The sequence below is a fragment of the Phaenicophaeus curvirostris genome, chromosome 3 (assembly GCF_032191515.1).
Source record: "Phaenicophaeus curvirostris isolate KB17595 chromosome 3, BPBGC_Pcur_1.0, whole genome shotgun sequence".
NCBI lineage: Eukaryota > Metazoa > Chordata > Aves > Cuculiformes > Cuculidae > Phaenicophaeus > Phaenicophaeus curvirostris.
Window position 1 is genome coordinate 46,558,401 of NC_091394.1, and position 24,793 is coordinate 46,583,193.

Here is a 24,793-nt window from a genome sequence, read left to right on the forward strand (position 1 = left end):
TGTCTTCAAGGAACAGAACTGCTATCTTCAGCATTTCTGTAATTTTTTTCCTTCATAAATAGCAAATGATTGTTTTCTTTTAAACAAAGCACTGAAACTGTTCTATTTTAATTAGAACAAGACACAGTCACCTAATCTGAGAAGAATTTGTGACGCAAAAAACGCTGTTTGAGTGCTTTCCATATAGCTCTCCCTCTAGGGAGATGCAAGCTTTTCAGATGGCTTTTGTTTGCAAAGCCTCAGATGACTGGGGTACCTGATAAATCATGATATCTGTAATTATGAATCTCAAAGTTGCTGTCTCTGTCTTTTCTGTGGATTCTATCTTTCTTCCCCATATCAGCATTGACAAAGAAAAAGAAAACCATGCAAGTCTCACAGGGATTAAATATCATGAGTTTGTACTGTACCAAGCATCTATAAGCAGATGTTTAAATAGCAGAAGCAGAATGCCTGAGAAGCAGCCAGAGAAACCCCACCTCTTCAGCTGGGAGCTGGTGGAGACCGGGGAAATGGCTCCTGCCAGCCAATTGCTTACAATTGTGAAAAGCTGAGTTCTTTTGTTTGAAATGTGATAGTGAACACGAAGCAGGAAAAAGGCAAAACTTCCTGATGCTCTTCCAGAGTTTGGGGCCCCTTTTTGCTGGGTGATGTACAAGCAGAGAGAGACACGAGACCTGGCGTCAGGCGTGCAGCGGGTGCCTATCATCTGGCTGCAGACTGTCTCTCCCATTCCTCCTCTGTAGACCAGGGTTCTGCCTGAGCCCCTCATGCTGCTGTCTACTGAGCAATTCATATCGCTGCTTAGCATAAATCTTCGTGAAAAATAAGTCCCTACATCTGCTATATAGCACAGACCACAGTTCCCATATCAGCAATCATAGGAAGGAATGCTGTCGCCAGCCTGGAATCAAACATGTGCTGGGACGAGAAGAGTTTTTTTCCCTGATAGCACTGCTGTCTCCCATCATTTAGTCATGGTCAGGGAATTTAAACATCTCCTGCCCTTCCAGTATGAATCTTGACCATGACCCTTGTGCTCTTCATGCACCACACCAGACTATCCCTGGGGTTTGACTCCATGAGCACTTCAGCTAGCTCAAACCAAAGCTCTTTATTTCACCATATTAGGAAGAAAGAGGCTCGGTAGGTTGTTTCTTTTCTCCCCACAGTGAGTATGTTATTTGTAATATTACTATACCAAAAAGCTAAATGCAAAACAGACCATGTAGCATGGCAACAACTGCTGTGACAACCGGCTTTACCAAATACGTCTAAGGTTCCTGGGTAATTTTTGTGCATTTACAACAAAATTAAAAGTACAGAGCTTATTTGGAAATCAGCGGAACAAGGTCTCCTGTGAACCTCATATATGAGGCTTGTTATCTCAACACGGATTAAATCAAGCTGTGTAAAATTCCTGTAACAAGAAAGGTTAGGCAGAGGTGCTTTATCCTTATTGGTAAACAGCTCAAGCTTCCTTCCAGGTGGTCTGGTAGAAACTTTCTGCAATTATTCTGATTCTGCCTATTAAAAGCTTACATGTTTGAAAAGACCTCCAGCTGCTGTTTTGACCCATATACCTGTGGCTTTTGTCCTGGAGGAAGTGGTCTTGCTTTTATGTGATAATGGCAGTTGTCTCCATTTCCTCCAGCCAGAGTTGCTCAAAGCAGTTTCAGGAAAAAAAGACTCCTACTAAGGAAGCAAAGCATATTCTTCACCACTTTTAATTCATTCTTGAAGGACACTGAATGAGCACTGACTCAGCAAACTGCCTGTCTAAGAAACAGCTCAACAAACCCAGGTTTTCTGTCACCTGGGAACTTTCCTAGCAGAAAACCTATGTTCCAAATACTTTTTTCACCCTCAAGGCTTATTCACTTTTTTTTCTCGGTGTCTGTAGAGAAGTTTACAAAAACACAATGTTTTCACTGCGTCTAATCTGTTGGTCTTACAGAAAATTTTAAAACCAGTCTTGTTAGGTAAGCAATAATCATGAAGATCATGCTCAGTTCCATTTACTCCCTCATACACATGGGCAGTGGTAAGCTAATCTGAAAGGCTGACTAAATGAAATACAGACGGGATCTCAGATCCTGGCTTACTAAATGGAAAGTGCTGAGAGGGAAGAACAAACCTTAAAGCACTGAGCACAAATTACAGTGACTACTGAATGAGCTGGAATTATTTTCAGGATGGAATTAGAAAAAGAAAAAGCCACAGAGACTCAAATCCAAATGCGTGAAAAAGGAAAGGAAAAGAAAGAAGGAAAAAGTATTCTAGAATAGCCAATGTTATCAAAGAACACCTCTACTACTCTATATCAGTCACAGGAGAAAGGGTTAAAGAGTGCCAGCAAGGATATACAATGATATCATGTAGAAAGTTTTCTGTGGAAAGATTTTTGCAAAGAAGCAGGGTATTTCCATGGGGCACAAGGAGGCTGATTCAACTGTGTGTGACACTGTTTATGCCCTGATGTACGTTTATAACATTGCTGAAATGCAATAGCAAACCAGGCCCACTGAACCTTTTTTTTTCTATTCCATATATTATGCAGAAGTTTACTATTCAAGGTTTAACTGCACACATTGATTTCAGGATAGCCAAGTCAAATCCAATAAGCAATTCTTATCCTATCCCATAGTGAGAACCTGTCAAATCACATGAAGAGCTGATTCAGTGACATCTAATGATTACTCATAGGCTGACTAATGGTAAAGCCAGGCCTGTGTTTTCAGTTTAATTAAGTAACGGGTGGTAAAGAATCCATAAAACAAACAGGAGTAATAAAAGCCGTCTTGTAGTTAACCAGCATTTAATCCTTGTTTGCACAGAGACAGGACATCTTACTCTTGTGGGTCATTATGCTTCTTTTTATTCAATGGGTCCTGAACCTGCTTCACCACAATTAGACACATAGTTGGAAGCAAATTCTCCTGGTCATTATACAATATTGTTCCCTGTACCTAGATCTTTCTATCCTTCCATTTCTCATAACCATTCACCAACCTCTGGCAAAATAATTACCCTATCTCTGCTCTGCTCTTCCCAAATGCAAAAAAAAGGGACGACAGCTTGCATTGACAAGGTAAAAAAATCATTGCTCTTAATTAAAAACTACATTTTACTCTATTCTAAAATGTTAGGGGTCAGTTATAACCCAGTAGTTATCTTTTTTTTTTTTTTAATTCAATGTATACAAAATCCAGGCAAAGGAAGAGTCCAGTATCTGGGAGTAGTATCTTTGTGCACAGTTTTTAGCATGGTTCACTCATGATCCAAAACTCGTGTCTTCTGGTTCCTTCCTGGCAACCCTCTTCCAGCACTGTTTGCTGCCTGCTTGTTTCCTTCTTTCCACAGAGAGAAGAAAGATATTTCCTTCTGCTCACAGAGAGGATCATATCTCAGATAATATGCCCCCAACTCTGCCTGTACACTTCTGTCTCTGATTATCTTGCAGATGTTAGGCAAGTTGTAGGCAGTGGATCCTAAAGTTTCCCTTTTCTTTCTCTAATGTTTAGCATAGCAAATATTTAACCTATCATGCTCATTGATTTCACTTAGGTGTCACTCAGCCTCCCTCGTAACAAAGCATTTCAGTGACAAGCAGAACAGGATTTTATTTCATTAATCATTTCTCATAGCTTTCGTGGCAGAACTCCAAAATCATATGAAACTCATTGCTCTTTTTTACAAAGCTAGGTTTGAAAACAAGCTGAGTTATTACCTTACTGTACCAGCTAGACTTGAAAACACAGGAATTGGGCACTTTGTATGTCTTTGTACTCTAGAAAACATTCTAAAAATTATGCTTCTGTCAACTATTAATTTTACTTCTAAAGGTGCTTTTCTGTCTTTAAAAACATTTTTTTTTTGGACAAAAAGGATTTATGAGTCTTAAGGTTTAAAGGCTTAAAAGATAGAGGAATTATAAAATTTAAAGGAATCAAGAGAGCTTAATTTATTTACTTGTAACTCATCTGAAATTCATTAAGTACTAACAGGAGTTACATTCAGCTGCAGAGTCTGCATGTCAGTGTTACCTGCCAACATTTAAAAATGCATTTCACCTTGGGTTTTTCATCTCTCTCTTACACAACTTTTTTATAAGTAGTATGGAAGTCCCTTGTCTGTAACAAGGGCCACATTGTGACCTCTCTTTGTCTGAGCATGGAGATTGCAGAAGAATCTCTCTCTGTTTGTGTGTTTCAATATGAGGGGTCTCACAATCAGACCCTTTGAGCTAGGGGAGTGCAAGGAGTGCTCTCTCTAGGTGTTGCCTTCTGGCAATGATGACCTTTGGGGACATGACCCAGACCTCTTCTCCACACTGGCAATCACATCACTTCAGCGCTGGCCCAATACTACAGAGACAGTGCACTACATGGCTTCAATGAGTCTGTCAATTTCTGAAAGGGACTTTATCTTGTATTCTGTCTCCTAACAAGGCTATTCCTAAAGGGCAGCAGGGGTTCCCAAATGATTAACACTAGCAAGAGCACATCCTCTTAACCTTTTTTTTTTTAAGTGAATTGGAAAGGAATTCTTTTCATATAGATTAACAGACAGCAGAATAAGATAGTTTTGAATGCTAAAGACTTAAGGACATGAGCAGATCATGGCAGAGTATATCAGATGTAATTTTCAATGGGCAAGATAAAAAAGCATCTTGACACGGCCAACAGCAGGTAAAAGCTGATTGTGAGCAACCAGTTTAAACATCTTAAGTATTTCCAGCACATCTTTGTTAGGGATGACAAATTCTCCTATTGTATTGGTGCTTGCTCAAGTCCAACTGCTTTTACATGAAACAAATCCACGTATCTAGGGCAGACCAAGGTTTTCCAGGCAGAAACATAGGCACATGGGCCATGTACTGAAGGCTTAGGAAATCCAATGCTTCCAGGAAATGTCTGATCTATCGTGCATGTACAGTACAAGTTATTTGTGTCTGAGCGTTGAATCTACTGGATGTGACAGTTCATTGTGCGTGTGCCTCAGAGCTGATGAAGGCCTCCAGGAGCACCAGGCTCCCTGTGCATGCACTGTACAGTTCAACCATTCATGTTGAATAGACGCCTCCAGAAATTCCAGCTGTCCAGCACTCACACAGTGATATCACTAGGTAGCTGAGCACCCCAAAATCCAAGGCAAAACCTTCCAATTCCACCTGCTCTAAACTTGAAATCCAGATATATGGCAGCTCTGGATTTACTGCTATGACATTACCAGTCCTTGGCATGAATTACTCAGTTAATTCACACAGTAAGCATGAACCAGACACATATCATTCCACAATTTGGTGCAAGTAGCTACCTAGTGTCTTACCCAAGTAGCAAGAAAAGATTAAGCAGTTACATGAATGAAGAGGAAAGGGGGAAGAACAAATACACTAGGCCCTGTCTAAACTCTGATACTGAATGAAGTCTAATGCTGTTCACTGCATTCGCTTGGTTCCTCCTCAGAGAGCTATCTGTAGTAGCGAGGAAGCTCTCAAAAAAGGTGGTGGAAAAACTGTATTTCTCTTTACTTCCTACTGTCCTGGCAGTGTTACTTCTAAGGTAAGCAATAGTCCTGTAAGCACTCCCTGGGAATAGCATTGTCTCAAGTCAACGGGACTAGATCAGCTCACTATGCATGCATGCGTGTGCAACTACAAGTACTAATGAGGCTGGGAAGAGAAGGGTATCATGCAGACTAATCTTTCTCAATGAAATTGATAAGCCTTTGCCAGAAACTCATGCTTAGCCAGACTCATTCTTTATAACACAACAGGATACAGTTAAAACTGCAGGAAATGCACAAGTCTGAGAGTTCTGATGAAGCTTAAAACATTAAACAAGCAAAGAAGCGAAGCAAGTAAAACCCACAGGGGATGTAAACTGGTGAGTGTTAGAAGACTTTTGGTTCTGGAAGCACAAACTAGATTTTCTAAAGAAAAAGAAATCAAAATAGTCATCAGGCACAATGAAACACTGAAATATATGGGGTCAAACTTCCTGTAACTTTCAGTACAGCTTCTAACATTGTCTGCATTTATGTGGCAAATGTGGAAGAATATGCCACATGTTTTTATTTTAGATAATTCTAAAGATACTATCCTTTCAACCAGCATGATTATTATCCCTAAGGACCCTATAGTATTTATAGGACTTTCTCTGAAGCGCTTCAAAAGGAAAATTCATTCATTTTGGTTGAGTTAAGGTAACAGCATAAAGAACTGGACAATACTAACTACTGGAAGACATCTAATTCAACTAATGCAAGGTCTAAGCTCCTGACAGGAGGGAGGCAGATGCTTCTAGAGAGTGAACATGTAAATTAAACAGAAGCTTAAAATCATGCAATATGTCTTTTAAGTTTTGTTTCTGCTTAGTTTTAAATGAACTCCACCTGGTACTTTCTCCCTTCCTATAATTAATGCACCTTTTAAAATAAATGTCACTGCTCCACCCATAACACTTTTTTTTGAAGGCTTCAGGACCTAAGCGAACAAACAGTACTTACTTTCGTGAGTTATTGTGTTTTCTTTTAAATCTATTTTGACATATATGGAAGGCAATGATTTAGCTAAAACATATGAATATGTAAACTTTAATGTATTCATTTACATTTCAGTCAGGAATGGTAATGGTTACCCTCCAATTCATGAGAAAACATTTTGAACATTGTGCTTAATGATATTCACAGGATTGGACTGAAGTAATGTAAAGCAACACACTGAACTTTTAAAGCTAAGCAACATATAACTTTGAAAGCTATTAGTGAAAAAAAATGCCTATGTGGTGAAGACACTCTTAGATTTTTCAACAGAGTGGGGACCAACTTTACATTGTCACTGTAATAATCCTAGATCAGATTCTCAGATAGTTATAAACTGTTACAACCCCGCTGGCTTAATTTATCCCTTATGCTTAAATTCAGAACATCCTTCTTTATGGCACTGATAATGTTGAAGTTGTTATGAATAACAAAAAAATCATAAGCAAATGTACTTCTCACCATTTAGATTTTTTTTGTCACTCTGGTTTGGCTGAAAGGCAATTCTGAACTCTCAGCTTGTATTTTCCATGGTGTATTGTACTCTGTGGCATACTGAATCAGTTAGAAGGAATGCAAAATTTGCTGGGAAGTGCTGTAGCCAAGTAAAACTCAAGATGTATGCATAATTCTATATTTTGCCACTCAAGCACATTGGTAAAGTTTGTATGAGTTATTTTGGAAAGAGTTCCCAAATTGCTGAATAGACTGTTCTTTTGTTAATGAGGCTGCTTAACTGACTCAGTAACAGTGTAGATAAAGAATATGCAAGGAATAAAGCAAAGTAGATGAATCTTGGAGAATATCTCAAAGAGTTATGTTCCCATTTTTACCTGAAGAAAAATGGCCATATGTCAGCTGAAAACTGATGGAAAGCACACCAACACGGAAACTCTCATCAGTGTCCTGAACAGTCTATGTATTTAGTCTGAATCAAGTGAAGCAACATGAGGTCTCATCTCCACCCCTATCTCCTCTTCCATCTCTCTGTCTTCAGTCATTCCCGAAATCTGTCTTTTTTCCTTTCTTTTCCATATCCCAGAAATCTGGTGCTGCTGGGCTGAGTGAGAGCCTTGTGTAGAGGCAGAGCAAGCAGGAAACCTGATAAGGGCTCTGTGCAGAGAGGACATGATACCAGAGCGGCATGCGGGGACATGACACATAGGACAGGGGATTGGAATTGCAGCTGATGGGTGTGTTTTCACAGGTTTCTCCAACAGCATTTGACCATCATTTCTCCTTATTGAAAGCCACTCACCAGCCTCTCTCTCCATCCAGTTCCGAATATTTACAAAAACCTCAAAGTAGCTATGGTACTTTACATGAAAAAATGAACAACTAAAAAGTCCTGAATAGCTAAGCAATATTAACAGAGGTATATCCTCTTGGCTCTGCTGAACCCAATAGCAGTTTTGCTAATGCAGTGCACATTTCATCTTCAAACTTTAAAAAGTAAGCTATATTAGAACAGATTTGTGACCAAAATTTTTAAGGGAAACAATGAACAACTGATTTCTTTCTAATTCACTCATCTTCTTTTGGAGTGGTTTCACTCACTTTTAAATTCATTAGTAGCATATGATTTGATAACCTCTCCCACTCAGAACATCATTAGCTGCACAAGTTGAATTGTGTAAGCATAAATCTGAATTTAAAGCAAAAGCTAGTAGAAAACTCCTGTTGGAGATTGGTCTAGAGAATTTTAATTTGTAATGTAGGTATGGAAATGTGTTAGCAAGGACCTCTAAAGTTTGGAGATAATACTAATAGCATTACCAGCACTATGGAAGGTCACAGTGATATGATGGGCGATGTAACCATGAGAAAGGACAGAGCAGAACTGAAGATGAAGAACGGAATCTTAATTGTGATGGAGGCAAACACAACAGAAAGGGAATACCAAGTAGAAGTTCACAGATCTCCAAAAAGCAGACATTCCCATTTCTTGAGGAATAAGTGGACCACAAATCAAATTTAGTTTATTATATTTGTAGGTCTTCAACAGAATAATGAAGAAGGAAACACTGTTCTGCTACACTGTTCAAATCATGGGTTATGAAAGGTTTGCTGTGATCTTAAAGGGATTTCTAGGGTTATGCTAGAAACATAGAGGGAATATCTTAATGAGAATTTTCAAGGCAATACACTAAATTGCAAGTGGTATTTTTCTAATTTGTGTTCAAATGTTTGTACTACGTGCCTGTGAAAAACACGGCCTTTCTATGTCAGGAGCCAAACGAATCAGTGATGCTTCCAAAACAGCTGGAAATGTTTGACTAAGTTACACTTCTTTACAATGTTCAGAAAAAAAGGCAAATAATAAGGAAAATCGCCTCTTAAATGGGAATACTAGAACATGATGCGCAGCAGCTTTCCAGTTGCCTCCAACTAGCTCTTTTTTAATACTGCTTATTTTATTTTAGTGGTTTATCTCAAATATTTCATCCATGAGCATTCTGAGCAAACCTGCAGCATGTCAGGTATTTCAAAGCTAACTTTTCAAATATACTGTAGCTCCTGAAGTTCTTGGAGCTAGACAGATCACTACTGTTTACAAAATATAGTGCCTTTGTCCAGTCAGTGATATGAGTATTTCTGAAAGCTACAAGCAGCCCTGCTGAAGCCAGCCAAATGACTCTCATGCACAGAGTCTGGAATTTTGAATGTCTTAATATTGACACTGGGGTAACGAGAGGTAGCTCTTGGAAATCTGAGGAAAACGGGCTCATGTTGGAGGGATGTCTTCAAGGTACAGAAGACAGAGGGGCAATAGTATCTTAGCTTCAGGCATCTTAACGTAGGTACAAAATGCCCATTCATGTTCTCCTGGAAAGCAGAGACCTTAGATGGCCCAGAACCATGCTAAAAATTTCTACATCATGTATTACAGGAAGGGAATACTCATGGCTATTTTGACAGTTACTGGTTTGTTCTGGCTTGCTCAAAGATCTTCTGGGTCTGCACCAGGTCACATGGGGAGAAGGGAAAGAGGACTTTGGAGAATTGCCTCTTTAAGTTGTGTTGAGTTCTCAGTCACAGCTGGAAGTCTGAACCCAGATATTAAAACAGCATGCCGTGGACGGTAACAGCAGAATCAAGATTTTGGTGACTACTAAAATACCCCAACCACCTCCTGCAGCATTTAATTAACTGTGAGGGCAAGAGCTAATTCATCATAATAGGACCGTGGAGACATTGTCAAATAAGAATTACAGAGGGAGGTAAAAAGACATCTCTAACATCACACAGATGTTTTGCTGCAGAAGAGGGTTAAAAATACAAGAGCTAGTTCATGACTTAAAGCTATGGTACACCATGAGTAATAGAACTGCTAATCTTCTGTAAGTCCTGCAGAGCTTGGCTGAAGTTTCTAACTCAGCTTTGTCAGCCCTGTACATATTCTTGGCTGGATAGCCTCTAAGAAGTAAGTAATATTGCTATGCAAACACAGTAAATCATGTTTGAAAGCTCACATACTCATGTCAAATGACTATGATCAAGATCTTGTGCTCTCTGTCACTGTGAGTACATGCTCCTCTTCCTGCTCCTGCCTAGATAAGAGCAATGATCCATGATAGGAGGTGAAGATTCACAAGGCATTCTTCCATCTTTGAATGTTCATGTTAGATCTTTTACTGTGCAGGCACTTTATGAATTTTGTGAAGCTGTAAAACTATCCTTCCCACGAGGACACCAAATTACTTATCCATGCTTTTGATATAATGCATCTTGGCTGAACTGTTGCAGTGCTCTCAGTTTGGAAGATTTCCAGCCAAGGGCTATATTTACGTCAGTTACAACTGATTCAAAATGCTTCCATAGGACCTTGAACAGGCTAACATATTTTCATGAGTTTAATACAAAACAGATATGACAGATGGCTTTCTGGTAAAATGGAAATAATTGTGCTTGTACCTTTAGTTCTTTGGTTTGAGTTGGTATCTCTGGTTGGTATTCAGCCACTGCTTGGACCAGTATCTTTTCTGGACTTCCAGGTGACTACAGATTATGCTTGAGAGCATACAGGTTCAGGAGGGCAGCCACCTGACTCCCATTTTTGGAAAAAAACTGAAGGATTCAGGAGCCCAAACCCTATGGATTTATAGGGAAAATAAATGTTCCTCCACTGAAAGCTGATTTTGAAAGTGGTACTTAGGCTTCTAAGTCACAGAAGCACTTGTGAAAATTTGTCTTCAACTTAATTATATACCATTACACTCTTTGTCATTGGTGTTATTATTTGGTGAGCATCAAGCTTGCTCAGTTTTCTGGGATTTTTACCACCTAAATTCAAGCCTTATCTTTTAAATTTAGCTTTGATTAACACAACTGTTATTTATTCTTTTGCTTGGCAGGAGTTGCTGTGAGACCACCATAATGTCAGCCTGTGTGTATTGTATTGTACTTTTAATCTCCTTTTCCTTTATGGCATACATACACAGTATCCTAAGGGGAAGATTACTATACATATATTTGGATTCATGCTCACATATAAATATATGAATAAATGCACATCAAATATGGGAACAAAGTGAGGAGATATTTTAGTAATCTCCTAAAAGCCTTTGTGAAAAAGTCTAGATAGCACATAAAATGGAATGGGTTTTGTATGGTACATATCAGGGGATCAGTATTAATTGGTTGCTTAATGGAAGCATAATTCAAGATAAAAATGGAACAGACTGTATTCAAAGTAACAGGGATCATTTGAGTGGGAGAAAGATCTGTAAAATTAAGAGGCTGCTATATCATTATGTTCACTTACAAGTCAACATCTAAGGTTTTCTATGCATTTGAATAGACTTTCTAATGAAAGTTATGAGAGTTGAACAAAATACAGTGTTGCTTAGAGTTGCTAGGTTAATTCAATTTCATATGCACTGCAAAGTCTTGCCTGAAAAAGCCCTAACATCCAAGAGTGGCTTTTCATTGCACGGACAGGATCACATCCGCTGAGAACAAACAGGACTAAAACTGGTGATGGGAGATCCCTCAGAATTTTTCCATTCCCATGAGAAAAGAGTCACCAAATCACAAAAAGCAGTTTGGACATTCATTTATGCCAGTAAGCTGTATCTCCCATCCTAACAAAATACTGCTAGGACTCCTAATGACACTATATTTGCTGAAGAAACTCTATTTGTGCTAGGAGTTTAACTGTCCAGTAGAAATCTCAAAGTAATCCTGCTGATTGGATTCTCTTTTTAAAACAAATCAATTAACAATCTAGGTAGCAAAAGTTAAATCTCCAGGGATATTAGCTGCCTTGATTTCCTTTCTGTGAGACTTAATGTTTGACAAGGGAAAAAGAAAGCACTTGCTCTTCTATCCTTATCAAAGTTAATTAAAATTTATTATGTACTCATCATATTAGACCATGGTCATCATATTGTGCTGTTCTGCAGCATTTTTTGCCATTTCAGACTTCCTTTTGATCGTCAGTACAGTCTTTGTGCTGCATCTACAAGGGAAGAAATTCTTGAAAAGTTTTCCTCAAGGCAAGGAGTGTTATTTCTGCTGATGGTTGTGACCCCAGCTCATGATATTTTGCTGCAGGGGGACTTCCAAACAGGAAAGGTTGCATTGGCCATTTCAGTGTCTGCAAACTGCCACGGAGCAAGAACTGCTAAAAGAAACTCCTCAAAACCTCCTGAAGTTTGCTGTGGAGGTGTAGAGCTGTGAGCATCATGCCTGCCAGCCAGCCAGTGGAAGAGAAATCCCCTGGAATTCCTCCATGAGGGATGAGAAAGCCTGTTGTGCGTGCTGCATTGATGATCTATTGTTTACATTTACTTACACTACATAAACAAGTTTCCTCAAAACAATGTGGACAAATCCAAGTTTCCAGCTCCCTTGAATTTCTCCAGTTTTCATGATTAGGTAAACAGTTTTAGTAGCTCTTCACTACCAGTCCCCTAATGCCCTGGATTTTTACCTAGTTATCAGATACAAGCCCATTCAAACTGAAAGTAGCCATTAGAAAGAGCCCATGGTACCTGCACAATTTGAAAAATGTGGATTAGGATAATGTATTTGTGAATGTAGAAGCACATTTAGCCACGTAACCTGTGTAAACATATCACTTCAATTGTCAGATTTGGCAAATTTCAGACCCCAAATCAAATGAAAGTAAAATGGGAAAAACTGTGGTTAATCCAATTTGAATTAAAGATTCTGCTCCCTCTGAAACATTTTATCCAGCAGAACACATTTTTAAACATAATAAACGGTGATAAAAAAATGTATTACCACAGAGTATAATTTTCCAGAAGCACACCTTGTTAATAAAATCTTAAACTTGTTTATATTAATAGATTTTTGAGGCATGCAAAGTATGCATATGCCCATCCTGCAGTTGCTTTAGCTTACACCATGTTCAGTTGTTTTTCTACAGTGGATAATTTTTTTTTTGTCACCCCCTTTCCTGCCCAGTAAAGCTGGAAAATTCCACTAGCGATAACACTGACAGCTTGCCCCCCTCCTGTCGCTCCTCTTTTAAGAAAACAAGAGGGAGGGAACAGAGTCTGGAAGGCTGAGAAGTTACTGATTTAGTGAATTCTGTAAGTCTTACCTCAGAGCAGAATAAAGACTTGGTGTTATCCTTAAAGGAGCAGAGCAGATTCCTTCTGAAACCCAACTTCTTCATGCTCCTAATGGCACTGAGTCCCTCCTCAGCCTATGATCACAAAGTTATATATTCTGGGAACTATCTGATAGCCTGTGATAGGATGCTCTGCCTCTAGTCATACACGGGCTGTGGAAACAAAGACCAATGGAGCTTCTGGGACCTTGTGGGAAAAGGATTGACACTGCTCCATCACTATTTAAAGAGTAGGTGCCTTCGGGATAAATCCTCTTAGTGTGTTTTTCCTGTTCGTGTCAGATTTTAAACCTTTTATCCATTTCCTAAGAGGAGAAATAAAAAAGGTAATCAGGACTAAGCTGCCTGTAATTTGGAAAAGCCCCTATGGGGTGGCTTAGAAAAAGACAGAACCTATTTATGTGTTTTCTGCTAAAGGGATATGAGGCACTACCATTAGTATATGGGAAAAGATCGTAAATGACCAGACGCAAATTTATGAGGAGCTTTCTCTGCACAGAGATGGCTACTCCACCCAGAGCAGAAGCACAGTGCACAACAGCAGCAGGGAAGGAGAAATGAGCCAGAGTACAGCTGTTAAGAAATCAAATATTTATGGAGAAGCCTTTCTTCCTTTCCCTACAGTGGGACAATTAGTGGGAGTCCTAGATGAGTGCTAACAAAAGCATGCACGAGGTTTTGTATGAACAGTGGCTGACAAGATGGATATAGTCTTGAAATTAAGGGATGATTTTGAGCTGCCACTGGGGGATGAAGAAACCCACTGTGCAAAATGTTCGTTACCAAAGGCCATTTATGCCATCAAGGGAGCCCTAAAAACTAACTCTTAAGCATGGAAAGAATAAGAGATGGCCAAAAATTACTCCCTCTACCAAACCCTTGTTTATCCATTTAAATGTTTAAACCAGTTGGTCAAATTTACAGCATTCCTGTCACCATTCTGACAACTCGAAATACAGGAGAAAAAGTTGACTTTCTGGTTACAAGCTTTTTGATATCCTTCACTTCCTCCAAAGACATGGCTAAAGCCCTTCAGCAGAATAAAGCGAAAAGAAAGCCTGTTAGTTAATCAGAACAAGCAGAGAAAGGAAAAAAAAAAAAGAGAGAAAAAAAAAGAAAAAAAAAAGAAAAGAGAAGGGAAAGGACTTCCTGAATCAGTCACAGTTTTCCTACGGGGACAGAAGAGAGCAAAACCAGAAGTCCAGAAGTGGTTTGGTTTTACAGTTCATCTTGAAGTTAAGTTTCCTTTATGTTTTAAGCTGGACTTCATGTAGTCTTTGTATTTATTCTGGTGAACTTTTAGGATTACATAAATCCTTGAAAATTTTAGAAAGTTGCAGTCATTTACCACTGTCTGTAGGTTTGTTTAGGGACTGGTAGGTCATGCTTTAATGAATAAACTGCAGAGAAAAGGGTGGCTCAGGATTTTGGTAGTGGACTGTGGGGCTGTTCATGCTACAAATACAGCTGCTGGTGGTGGTGACCAGAATCTACTTGGCTGCTACTATTGTTTTGCATGAAGTGGTACAGTTATGCTACTTATCAACTTGACTAAATACCTCATAGTGTTACCTCCTGCAGGCAGTCAGAGGCAACCTCTAATCTTAATAGTCACCAGACTGCCTTCACCAGCTTCCTTCAAGGTTGTTTTCTCTGTCTTTTTGTTAAGCAATACACTGCTGCCACTATTACTCTCCTTGAGCTGTTGCTGTATGAAGAAATTCAAGTAATTTTATACTAAATCCTAGACTTAGTCTGAAGAGTCAGATAAATATAGTTTTAGGCTTGCCTTTTCCCAAAATTTATCCCTGAATTTAAAGAAGCCTCAGTAACAGTGACTTAGATTTTGCTGGGAATTAAGGTGAGATGTGGTTGCATTTGTTAAAGATGAAGGAAGTTCTCATTTGTAACCCAAGTCCTTTGCAGGTTGCCGCCTGTGCAGTAGAGAAAAATGCAATCAGGAAGGGAGGGGAGAAAGTGGAGTTCGGCTAGTTTGCAGCAATTCACAATAAGCATATCTTGCCTTTGGCTGCTGTCGGCAATTAAAACATTCCCTGTGTTTCCGTAAGTTCTGGATCCTCTTGTCTAACATTAAGTGTTGAATCATAGAATCATATAATGCTTCATGTCAGACGGGACCTTAAAGATCATTTAATTTCAACCCCCATGTACAGGGACACCTCCCACTAGATCAGGCTGCTCAAGGTCCCATCCAACCTGACCTTTTCCAGGGAGGGGGCATCCACAACCTCCCTGCGTGGCTTGTTCCAGTGCCTTACCACCCTCATCGTGAAGAATTTCTTCCTAATGTCTAGTCTAAATCATCCCCCTTCCAATTTAAAGCCATTTCCCCTTGTCCTATCACTACACGCCCTTGTGAAAAGTCCCTCCCATCTTTCTTGTATGTCCCCTTCAGGTTCTGGAAGGCTGCTATAAGGTGTTCCTGGAACCTCTCTTCTCCAGACTGAACAACCCAACTCTCTCAGCCTGTCGTCATAGCAGAGATGCTCTGGCCCTCAGACCATCTTTGTGGCCCTTCTCTGGACCCATTCACACAGTTCCATATCCTTCTTATGCTGGGGATTCCAGAACTGGACACAGGACTCCAGGTGGGGTCTTATCACCTCCCTCAACCTGCTAGCCACACTTCTTTTGATGCAGCCCAGGATACGGTTAGCCTTCTGGGCTGCAAGTGCACATTGCTGGCCCACTTTGAGTACGTCATCAATCAGCAACCCCAAGTCCTTCTCCGCAGGGCTGTTCTTAACCACGTCATCCCCCAGCCTGTATTGAAACCACAGATTGTTCTGACTCATGCGTAGGACCTTGCACTTGGCCTTGTTGAACGTCATGAGGTTCACACAGGCCCACTTCTCCAGCTTGTCTAGCTCCCTCTGGAAAACAACCCGTCCTTCTGGTGTGACAATTGCACCACTCGGCTTTGTGTCATCTGCAAACTTACTGAGGGTGCACTCGATCTCTCTGTCTAGATCATCAATGAAGATACTCAACAACACTGGTCCCAGTAAGATGCCTGAGGGACACAACTTTTCAAAGATCTCCATCTGGACATCAAGTCAGCAACCACTACTCTCTGAATGCAACTCTCCAACCAGTTCCTTATCCATTGAACAGTCCACCCACCAAATCTATATTTGTCCAATTTAGAGAGAAGGCTGTTGTGGGGAACTGTGTCAAAGTCCAGATAGATTATATCTGTGTCCAGTGATGTGGTTATCCCATCACAGAAAGCCACTAGGTTGGTCAGGAAGGATTTGCCCTCGGTGAAGCCATTGAATCAGGATGTGTGAGTGAAACCCCTGCCAGTTGCCGGCTCCAGATTACAGCCAGTGAAAGTCACCTCCAAAGAGCAGTTCAGATCACCTATGGATTAGTAGTTTTAATTTCTTTCTTGCTGTCCAGGAAGGGAGGAGACAGTGAGGGACTCGCCAAAGAGCTGTTAAATGCTGCAAATGGATAGATGCTCACTAGGCACTAGGAATGCTTAAAATTAAGGGAACTGTGACCCTCTCAGTGTTCTTGCTCTTAATATAGTTTACTTCCAAAATACAGTATTTTCTTTATATACTCTTTAAAGAAACATGCAGGTTATAAGCCTTGCCATGAAATTATATGAATATGTTTGATCAGCTTATTTTTGTCCTCACTCTTTTTGGACTATCACAATAGTGAGACCTAATCACAGCTGTCCTATGAAATATAGAAGTGTTGAACCTGTATACACAGGTGTCTCACTGAAGCATGACACAGAGATCTACTTGCACTGCTATCTTTATTCATATTTAAGCATTCTGTTTCATGGTTTGTACAAAAGAAACTCTGAACTAATTCCATATATGTGACTTAATCATAGAATCACTAGACTGGAAAATACATTTGAGATCATGGAGTCCAACTGTACCTGTCCACTACTAAATAACATCCCTAAGCACTCCATCTACTTGTCTTTTAACTACCTCCAAGGATGATGATTCAACCACCTCCCTGGGCAGCCTGAGCCAGTGCCTGATAACCCTTTCAGTGAAGAAATTTTTCCTAATTTCTAATCTGAACTTCCCTGGTGCAACTTGAGGCCATTCCCTCTGGTCCTATCATCTACCACCTGGGAGAAGAGACCAACATCCACAGCACTCATTTCAGGTAGTTGTAGACAGTGATAAAGTCTCCCCTCACTTTCCCTTTCTCCAGACTAAACAACCACAGTTCCCTCAGTTGCTCCTCTTAAGACTTATGCTCCAGCCCCTTCACCAGCTTCATTGCCCTTCTCTGGACATGCTCCAGGACCTCAGTGTCTTTCTTGTAGTGAGGGGCCCAAAACTGAACACAGTATTCGAGGTGCAGCCTCACCAATGCTAAGTACAGGGGGAGAATCACTTCCATGATCCTGCTGGCCACACCGTTTCTGATACAAGCCAAGATGCCATTGGCCTTCTTGTCCACCTGAGCACACTGCTGACTCATATTCAGCTGGCTGTCAACAAACACCCCTAGGTCCTTCTCTGCCAAGAAGCTTTCTAGCCACTCTCACACAAGCCTGTAGCACTACACAGGTTTGTTGTGCCCCAAGTGCAAGACTCAGCATTTGGCCTTGTTGAACCTCATACCACTGAAATATTTCAGCAGATACACTGCATGTCATACAACTGATATTGACACATGTGGTTTCGTGTTATTCTTTTTCTAAAGTTAAATGCTGAGGTGTAAAACAGACCTGATATTGACTCCATTTTATGACTGCAGAAATACATATATCATCCTTAAAATGAGACAAATGCTTAAGCTTTTTGATGCATCTGGATGCCCCTGGATCCACTTATAAAAATTAGCTATGTAAGTAACTGATTTTTCAGGGCTTTGGCCAAATAAGCAATTGAAAAAAGCCTTCCTTTAAAGTTTATCTGAAACAAAGCCATTTGTTTTTCCTCTAGAAATTCAGAACAACAGTAAACAGTTTGATCTTAGAAATTTGTTTTACTTTCCTGTTGAAAGTTAAATCCACATAAATCAGAAGAAAAACAGTTCATTTAGAAGATGTCATAATAAAATCTTCAGCTTTTTCTGATTCTTGTTTACTTTTTTCTTGTCTCAAAAAATGTTCAGTAGATTATTCTTATCCACCCAAATATTTTTGTCCCCTAAAAAACAAATCTTCCTTTTTTTTCTTTGTGCCATTTCTAAATACAGTCTTCTCTTATAACAGGTCACTGCTGTGAGGAATAGCTTTAAGGACTCCTCTAACTGATGTCATATGGCAAGCATGGAAATAGAACTACAGGGAAGGAACTGGAAGAATTATCATTGACTTAATTATTCCACAGAAAATAAACTGGCATGAACATAATCATCTGCTGGGTTCTTCTGAAACATGACCGCTGTTTTCAGGGACTCTATATATTGATCTATTCCAGCTGTCAGGGAGCAAAAATCAGAAGCTCTTCTGCAGGCTGGATTTTACATTAAAAATGGGATACATTAAGCACACATGCTCCAAATCTGGCTTGGTTTTCATGGCAGAAAAATGGCAATACTCTAAAACTTAATAAGTGATGTATTTGAAAACAACTATGTAGATAGGGAGATGGTAGTCATCCATGGCCAAGCATTCCAGATGCCATGAAAGGTTATCCCTTCTCTTACGAGATCTCTGAAGATCTGCTTCTTCTGTCTGGGCTTTGACAGAGAATCTGTGAAATTTCCTACCTAAATTCATGATCAATTAAGTTTTAATTATGGACTCTGCCAAGGAAACAATTAATTAACAGAACAGGGATTTTTGAAGAGAAAGTACTTAACCTCACAACCATTTAGACATAAATTCAGTCAGGCAAGAGAACAGGGTTTACAGAGCATGACAAAAGAAGTATTGCAGTGTTGATGTATGAAAACTATGGAACAGAAAAAACTTCACAGTGCCTGTAAGAAGGGCTTTGTTTTGTATTGCCTGGGTGCTTTGCAGGAGGCACAGGGCTGGCCACTGAGGTTGGTTTTACAAACTTGCTGAGGCTGCATTCTTTATCTGCAGTAACACTTACTGTTGGCTGCAAAGGTCACCTTGACAAATGAACTTGCCTGGTGGGAAAAAACTTCCTCCACATGGAAATTAGCAGGAAGGGACTGTACTTGTTTTCCAGTGCCCATGGCGATAGCCACAAACCAGGGTCCTGTGTACACTGGAAACAGTATGTGGAGCTGTATGATTTGGAGCCATTTTCTCGTGCTGAATTTTCAAACAGAGAGGTTTTTCTCACATGGCTCTTTGATCTTTGGAGAAACACTATTTCTTACCTTAATTTTCAGTAAGGTAATTACTTCTTGCGTTATACTATATCATAGAGAAGCTGCTAGTTGTCCTAATCCCAAGGATTTACACTACAATTCCCTAGGGAAGCTGTTTACCTTAAAACCATCGTTTCTTTCCAAGCTAAATCAAGAAGATGTGAATAACAAGATGATGAAGAAAATAATTACTTGCTAGTATCTCTGAATTTCAGTGTGTTTGCACTTGGAAAGAAGGATCTGAGCTCTAACACTACCATTTCTTACATCCACCCAGACCAATTTCTGGCTTTTGCTCCTCTGTAGCAAAAGCCTAACCATACACAAACCCTAAACCAGGTGTGGCCCTGAAGAGTGTTCTTTTGGTATAGTTTGAATCATTCCTCAAGACCAGTGATAGTCTGACTCTTAAAAGTAATCTTTTTTTTTTTTTTGACTGGACCTTCCTCATTTTGCTTCTCTTGCCCCAAAACATTTTTCCACATCAGTCTTTCTGGTACTTCTTTACCATGATGTTTCTCCGTGCCATTGGCGCAGAGGGAAATGTTAGGGGTAGGGTTCCTGCAGTCTAAAATTATTGCTTGCCTCTCTTCTCCGAAACAAGAATATTCATAACATATGATGTGGGCCGAAGGTTCAAAGATTATTATAAAGAGTAGAGAAAATCCAGAATGCATGACATCAAGGGCTGAAGGATTGCTGCAGCTTGAGTAAAAACAAAGGAACTTTGTCTAAATCCAAACAAAGCCAAGCAATAGGTAAAAGCCCTGGCTTACTGATTGCCAAATGTAAGACATTTATTCCCACTCCTCCCTTAGATGTTAACCAAGCACTGCTAAACTAACTACAGCTAAACCACTGCAACGTATCAGAGATATTTTTACTTTAACAGATGTTCTTCACTAATGCGACTTTAAAAGTAAATGTAACTGCCAAATTCATTCTTGGCCAGTAATTTTTATTTTAAGAACAGGGCTTAGTTCAAGCTGAGCTTCTGATGATCTACTGACCAACTCACTTCTCCTTAAAAGTGAGGATTTAATTTGAACCAATACCTTACTAGTTTCACCCATTAGGTGATACTAATTTAATTAGCAATATTACTTGAGAGAGACTGTAAATCATGAAATGTTCCAGTAAAAGGACTTAAAAAGAAATCCCTAACTAAATAGGCATTACATCTGAAAATTCTGTTGGACACAAACACACACAGGAAAAAAGAAGTTTCTACTTTCTGTATGTAATTATGGCTCTGAATAGACTCAATGAATTACAAATGTCCAATCTTTAAGCTAATTCCTTTAAACAGAAACATACATAAGTCAAAGACATGCCTAGCTGCCATGTATAACATAAATATTAGGTTAGTCTAAAATTTTGTTAAATATCTGACATGAAAGCAGAACTGGGGTTGGCAGTCAGGCAGAATTTGAGATGCCTGTCTTGCACAATGAAGCAAAAAAGATGGTACAAGAAAGGAAACTTTTATTAGCACGTTTAAGAGAAGGAATCCATGTTAACCAGTTCACTGTGAACCATCACAGACATTTCAATACAAAAATAACATATGAGAAATTTGAAAATATTAGCCTGAGATTAAAAAAAGAAATAAAAGCAGCACCACCTCCCTCCCAAAAGTAAATGCAATACTGCTGTTTGCCATTTTCACAAATGGCATTAAGAGATTGACAGTAGCTGAGGCCACAGATCTTCCTTGCCTGACTTCAATTCAGAGACCTAGAAGCCACCATGTTCAGCATTTGGTACACCCGGTGCAGCCAAAATCACTTCTATGCCATCTGAGAAACCAAGACTGTTGCTAGCACTGCTGAAACTGCTGTTCTGCCCTTACGTGTGCAAGTCTGCAATGGGTGCACGGTAGAGGAGACTCAGGCCTGCAAAGGCGCTTTTTTCTGCTTGGGAAATGCACCTTTTCGAACACAAATGCCTTCATGAGCCTGAAGGAGGCCACTGCTTGCTTTCAAGATCAATGCTTTTATCAAGATTTAGAAATCTCTGGCTTCAATAGCACTGTCCAAGTAAGATATACCCAGACCCATAGTTTTCCTCAATGCCAGTATAGAGAAAAGCACTCTTACAGGGCCAGACATCATGTGTTGTTTCCAGCTTTTCTTTCTCACTCCCTCTCACACTTGCAGATATCCAGCTGGGAGGCCTGAGGACACCAGCCACGTGTCAATGTCACAGGTTTTATGTAGTTCTGCAAGGTGATTATCTGACAGTTATTTCCTCTTGCAACATTCTCTCTCGCATCTAAGTACTTCATGTCCCTGTTGTTCATATAACAACTGGTATTGACAGCAGTGCCAGCAGTTTCACTGGCAGTGGTTTTTTTGGTATCGGCAAGACCGAAGAAAAATGCTGATTATGACTCATAAAATGTGTTGGATCAGAGTAAGAAAAAATTCAACATATTTGATAAGAGATGGTGTTTTGAAAAGGTTTTCCCGGCAGCACCATTAAAATTGCAGGAAAAGTCTTCTTTGCCAGGTGTTCCAACTGAAGGCAGACCTCTTTGGATGTTTTGATGGATAACTGTTTCACATGGCCCTTGTTTCTCTGCAGATTTGTATGAGCTTAGGGCGCAACTTATGTCTTATAGGATATATGTTATTAACTTAGTGGTAGGTTATGGCGGATGGGGAAAAATGTATGCTTTTTAAAGGGAGGTAGCGAAATCTGACAGTGTCACCCACATAGGGCACATGTAAGTGTTGCCTGCTGAAGATACCCCTTGCTCCCAGCCCCTCTTTGCATCCATGTTAGGAGTGTGAGTGCAAGAGACCTGCCAAAAAATCCCATGGGGCCCTGTCTTGGGAGGGCTACAGTGCTGTGTCTAGTCTGGCCCAGTTCCAGCATATGTTGTGGCCTGTCTACAGCACTCATGACATTTCAGTCTGTTGCTTATGCCAACCGTGCTCCCTGCTTTTTTTTCTGTGTGCTGTGAAAATGTTGTTGTTGTTGTTGTTATCACCACCATCATTATGCACTGGAGGTGTAAGTCAGACACAAAAGCCTCCTGGGTGCTATGCTTTATACAAGCTACACTGAAAAATGCTGTTTTCCATCAAGAGTCTCCAGCCTACCTCTGTCCATGCAGAGTGCTGTGCACCCTGGCTGCATCTTGATTACAGTTCAGGCAGAAAATTTCATTTTATACCCCTAAGAGACCTTCATTTCAGAGACATAATTGCTTTTTTTCTCACTAAGTTAAGGATATAAGAAAAGCATAACAACAATAACAAAAAGTCAGAGTCTTTCCCATATTCAATTGGAAGCTAATTTTAAAGCTACTGTATTGGGTCCTATGAGGCATAATGCTCTGGTCTCGTAAAGAATTATTTCTAGCCTCAGAGGATATGGACATATGTGTGGACATACAAGAGCTTAATCCAATCAGTGATCCAGGACTATACTTTTTCAAACCGTAGGCTTTTTATTTTATATCTGAGGAAATTAGGTAAATATTTCCTTTATTTTTATTTTTCTTTCTGGCACACTGCTTAGAGAATGTAGTAGCTGTTTAAAGACAGACGGAGATTTGCAATGTTGTTAAAATTTTGTTGAGGGGGAGCTGGAGAGTGGGTGGTGGGCAGGTGAGGGGTGGTGTTACTGGGGACTGTGGCTTTCCACATGGCTAAAATTCTGTGTGTCGGCTTTTCAGTACCACAGCTGATGCACTGTGGCTGACTAACACAGCCTACACACAGAGCATAGGAGAGACCGTACCACAGTGAATGTGTACACCTCAAGGATTTTTAAAGTATTGAGTAATGGTCAGCTGATAGGGGAATTATGCAGCCTGACTCCGAAGCTAAAACCTTAAGCAGACTTGTCATGACAGCAGAACATGTCTCTGCTTGCTTTGTCATCCCTTTCTCATTATAGTCTTGGGAGTAGTTACAGATCTGGCTATAAAATTTGAAAATTTGCCTAGGAATTGTAATTTAGAGCTGCTCTTTGTAAAGATTCACTGTTATTGGAAAGAGAAAGAAGTTAAGTGCACGGAAGGTGCACATCATGGTGACAGCTGCCTTTGGAGTTACTGACTTGAAGTATTTCATGCCGTGTGCGCTGTCAGGCACACCATGCATCCTGGTCTTGTAGGGATTTCTTTGATTTGATTTAACAGCCCATTGCCCCTTTGGACTACATGGTGACAATGCTCAAGAATTTATTACATGCTCTCTTTTGCACAGGTTGAGCAAAAGGAGTTTTGAGTAAGCTCCAGGCAGAACCTCAGTTCAAACTAAAATATTGTTCCCTGGAGTTTCCTCAGAGGCCAGTGACCTATACCAGGGTTTCCACAGTGGGAAATCTGTGTCCTAACCCTACTTGGCACTATTCAGAATGTAAAAGAAAAAATAGTAGCAGATGGAGATCAGTGACAAGTAGTGTCCTTCAGGGGTCTATACTGGGGCCAGTGCTGTTTAATATCTCCATCAATGACACTGACAGCGAGATTGAGTGCACCCTCAGAAAGTGTGCAGATGACACCAAGCTGAGTGGTGTAGTTGACACATCAGAAGGATGGGACATCATCCAGAGGAACCTGGACAGGCTGGAGAAGTGGGCCTGAGGTTCATGAGGTTCAACAGGGCCAAGTGCAAGGTCCTGCACCTGACTTTTCAGTATACAATGGGGGATGACATGGTTGAGAGCTGCCCTGCAGACAAGGACTTAGGGATGCCGGTAAATGAGAAGTTCAACATGAGCCGGCAGTGTGTGCTTGCAGCCCAGAAGTCCAACCACGTCCTGGGCTGCATCAAAAGTGTGGCCAGCAGGTCAAGGGAAGTGATTCTGCCCCTCCATTCCTGTCTTGTGAGACCTCATCTGGAGTACTGTGTCCAATTCTGGAATCCTCAACATAAGAAAGATATGGAACTGTTGGAATGGGTCCAGAGGAGGGCTACAAGGATGATCCGAGGACTGAAGCACCTTCCCTATGAGGACAGGCTGAGAGAGTTGAGCTTGTTCAGCCTGGAGAAGAGAAGGCTCCAAGGAGACCTTATAGCGACCTTCCAGTACCTGAAAGGGGCCTACAGGAAAGCTGGAGAGGGATTATTCATAAAGGCTTGTGGTGATAGGGTGGGGGGAGTGGGTATAAACTGGAGAGGGGCAGATTTAGAATAGACATTAGGAAGAATTTCTTCACCATGAGAGTGGTGAGACACTGGCACGGGTTGCCCAGGGAAGTTGTGAATGCCCCATCCCTGGAGGTGTTTAAGGCCAGGTTGGATCGGGCCTTGGACAGCCTGATCTAGTGGAATGTCCCTGCCGGTGGCAGGGTTGTTGGAACTAGATGATCTTTAACACGCATTCCAACCCTAA

The 24,793-nt window shown here is 40.4% G+C and overlaps 1 protein-coding gene across 3 annotated transcripts in view; it reads right to left on the reverse strand.

The window, feature by feature from the left end:
- The window catches only part of ARHGAP28 (Rho GTPase activating protein 28), a 76,904-nt gene that overhangs the window by 35,247 nt on the left and 16,864 nt on the right, over positions 1-24,793 (reverse strand). Inside the window, exon 1 of one of the 3 annotated variants that reach the window (XM_069853885.1) lies at positions 13,115-13,320. The exons of the other annotated variants lie outside the window; for them this stretch is intronic. The gene's annotated coding sequence lies outside the window, so the exon portion shown is untranslated. Of the gene's footprint in view, positions 1-13,114; positions 13,321-24,793 lie in introns of those variants that run through there. 3 annotated transcript variants of the gene reach the window in all.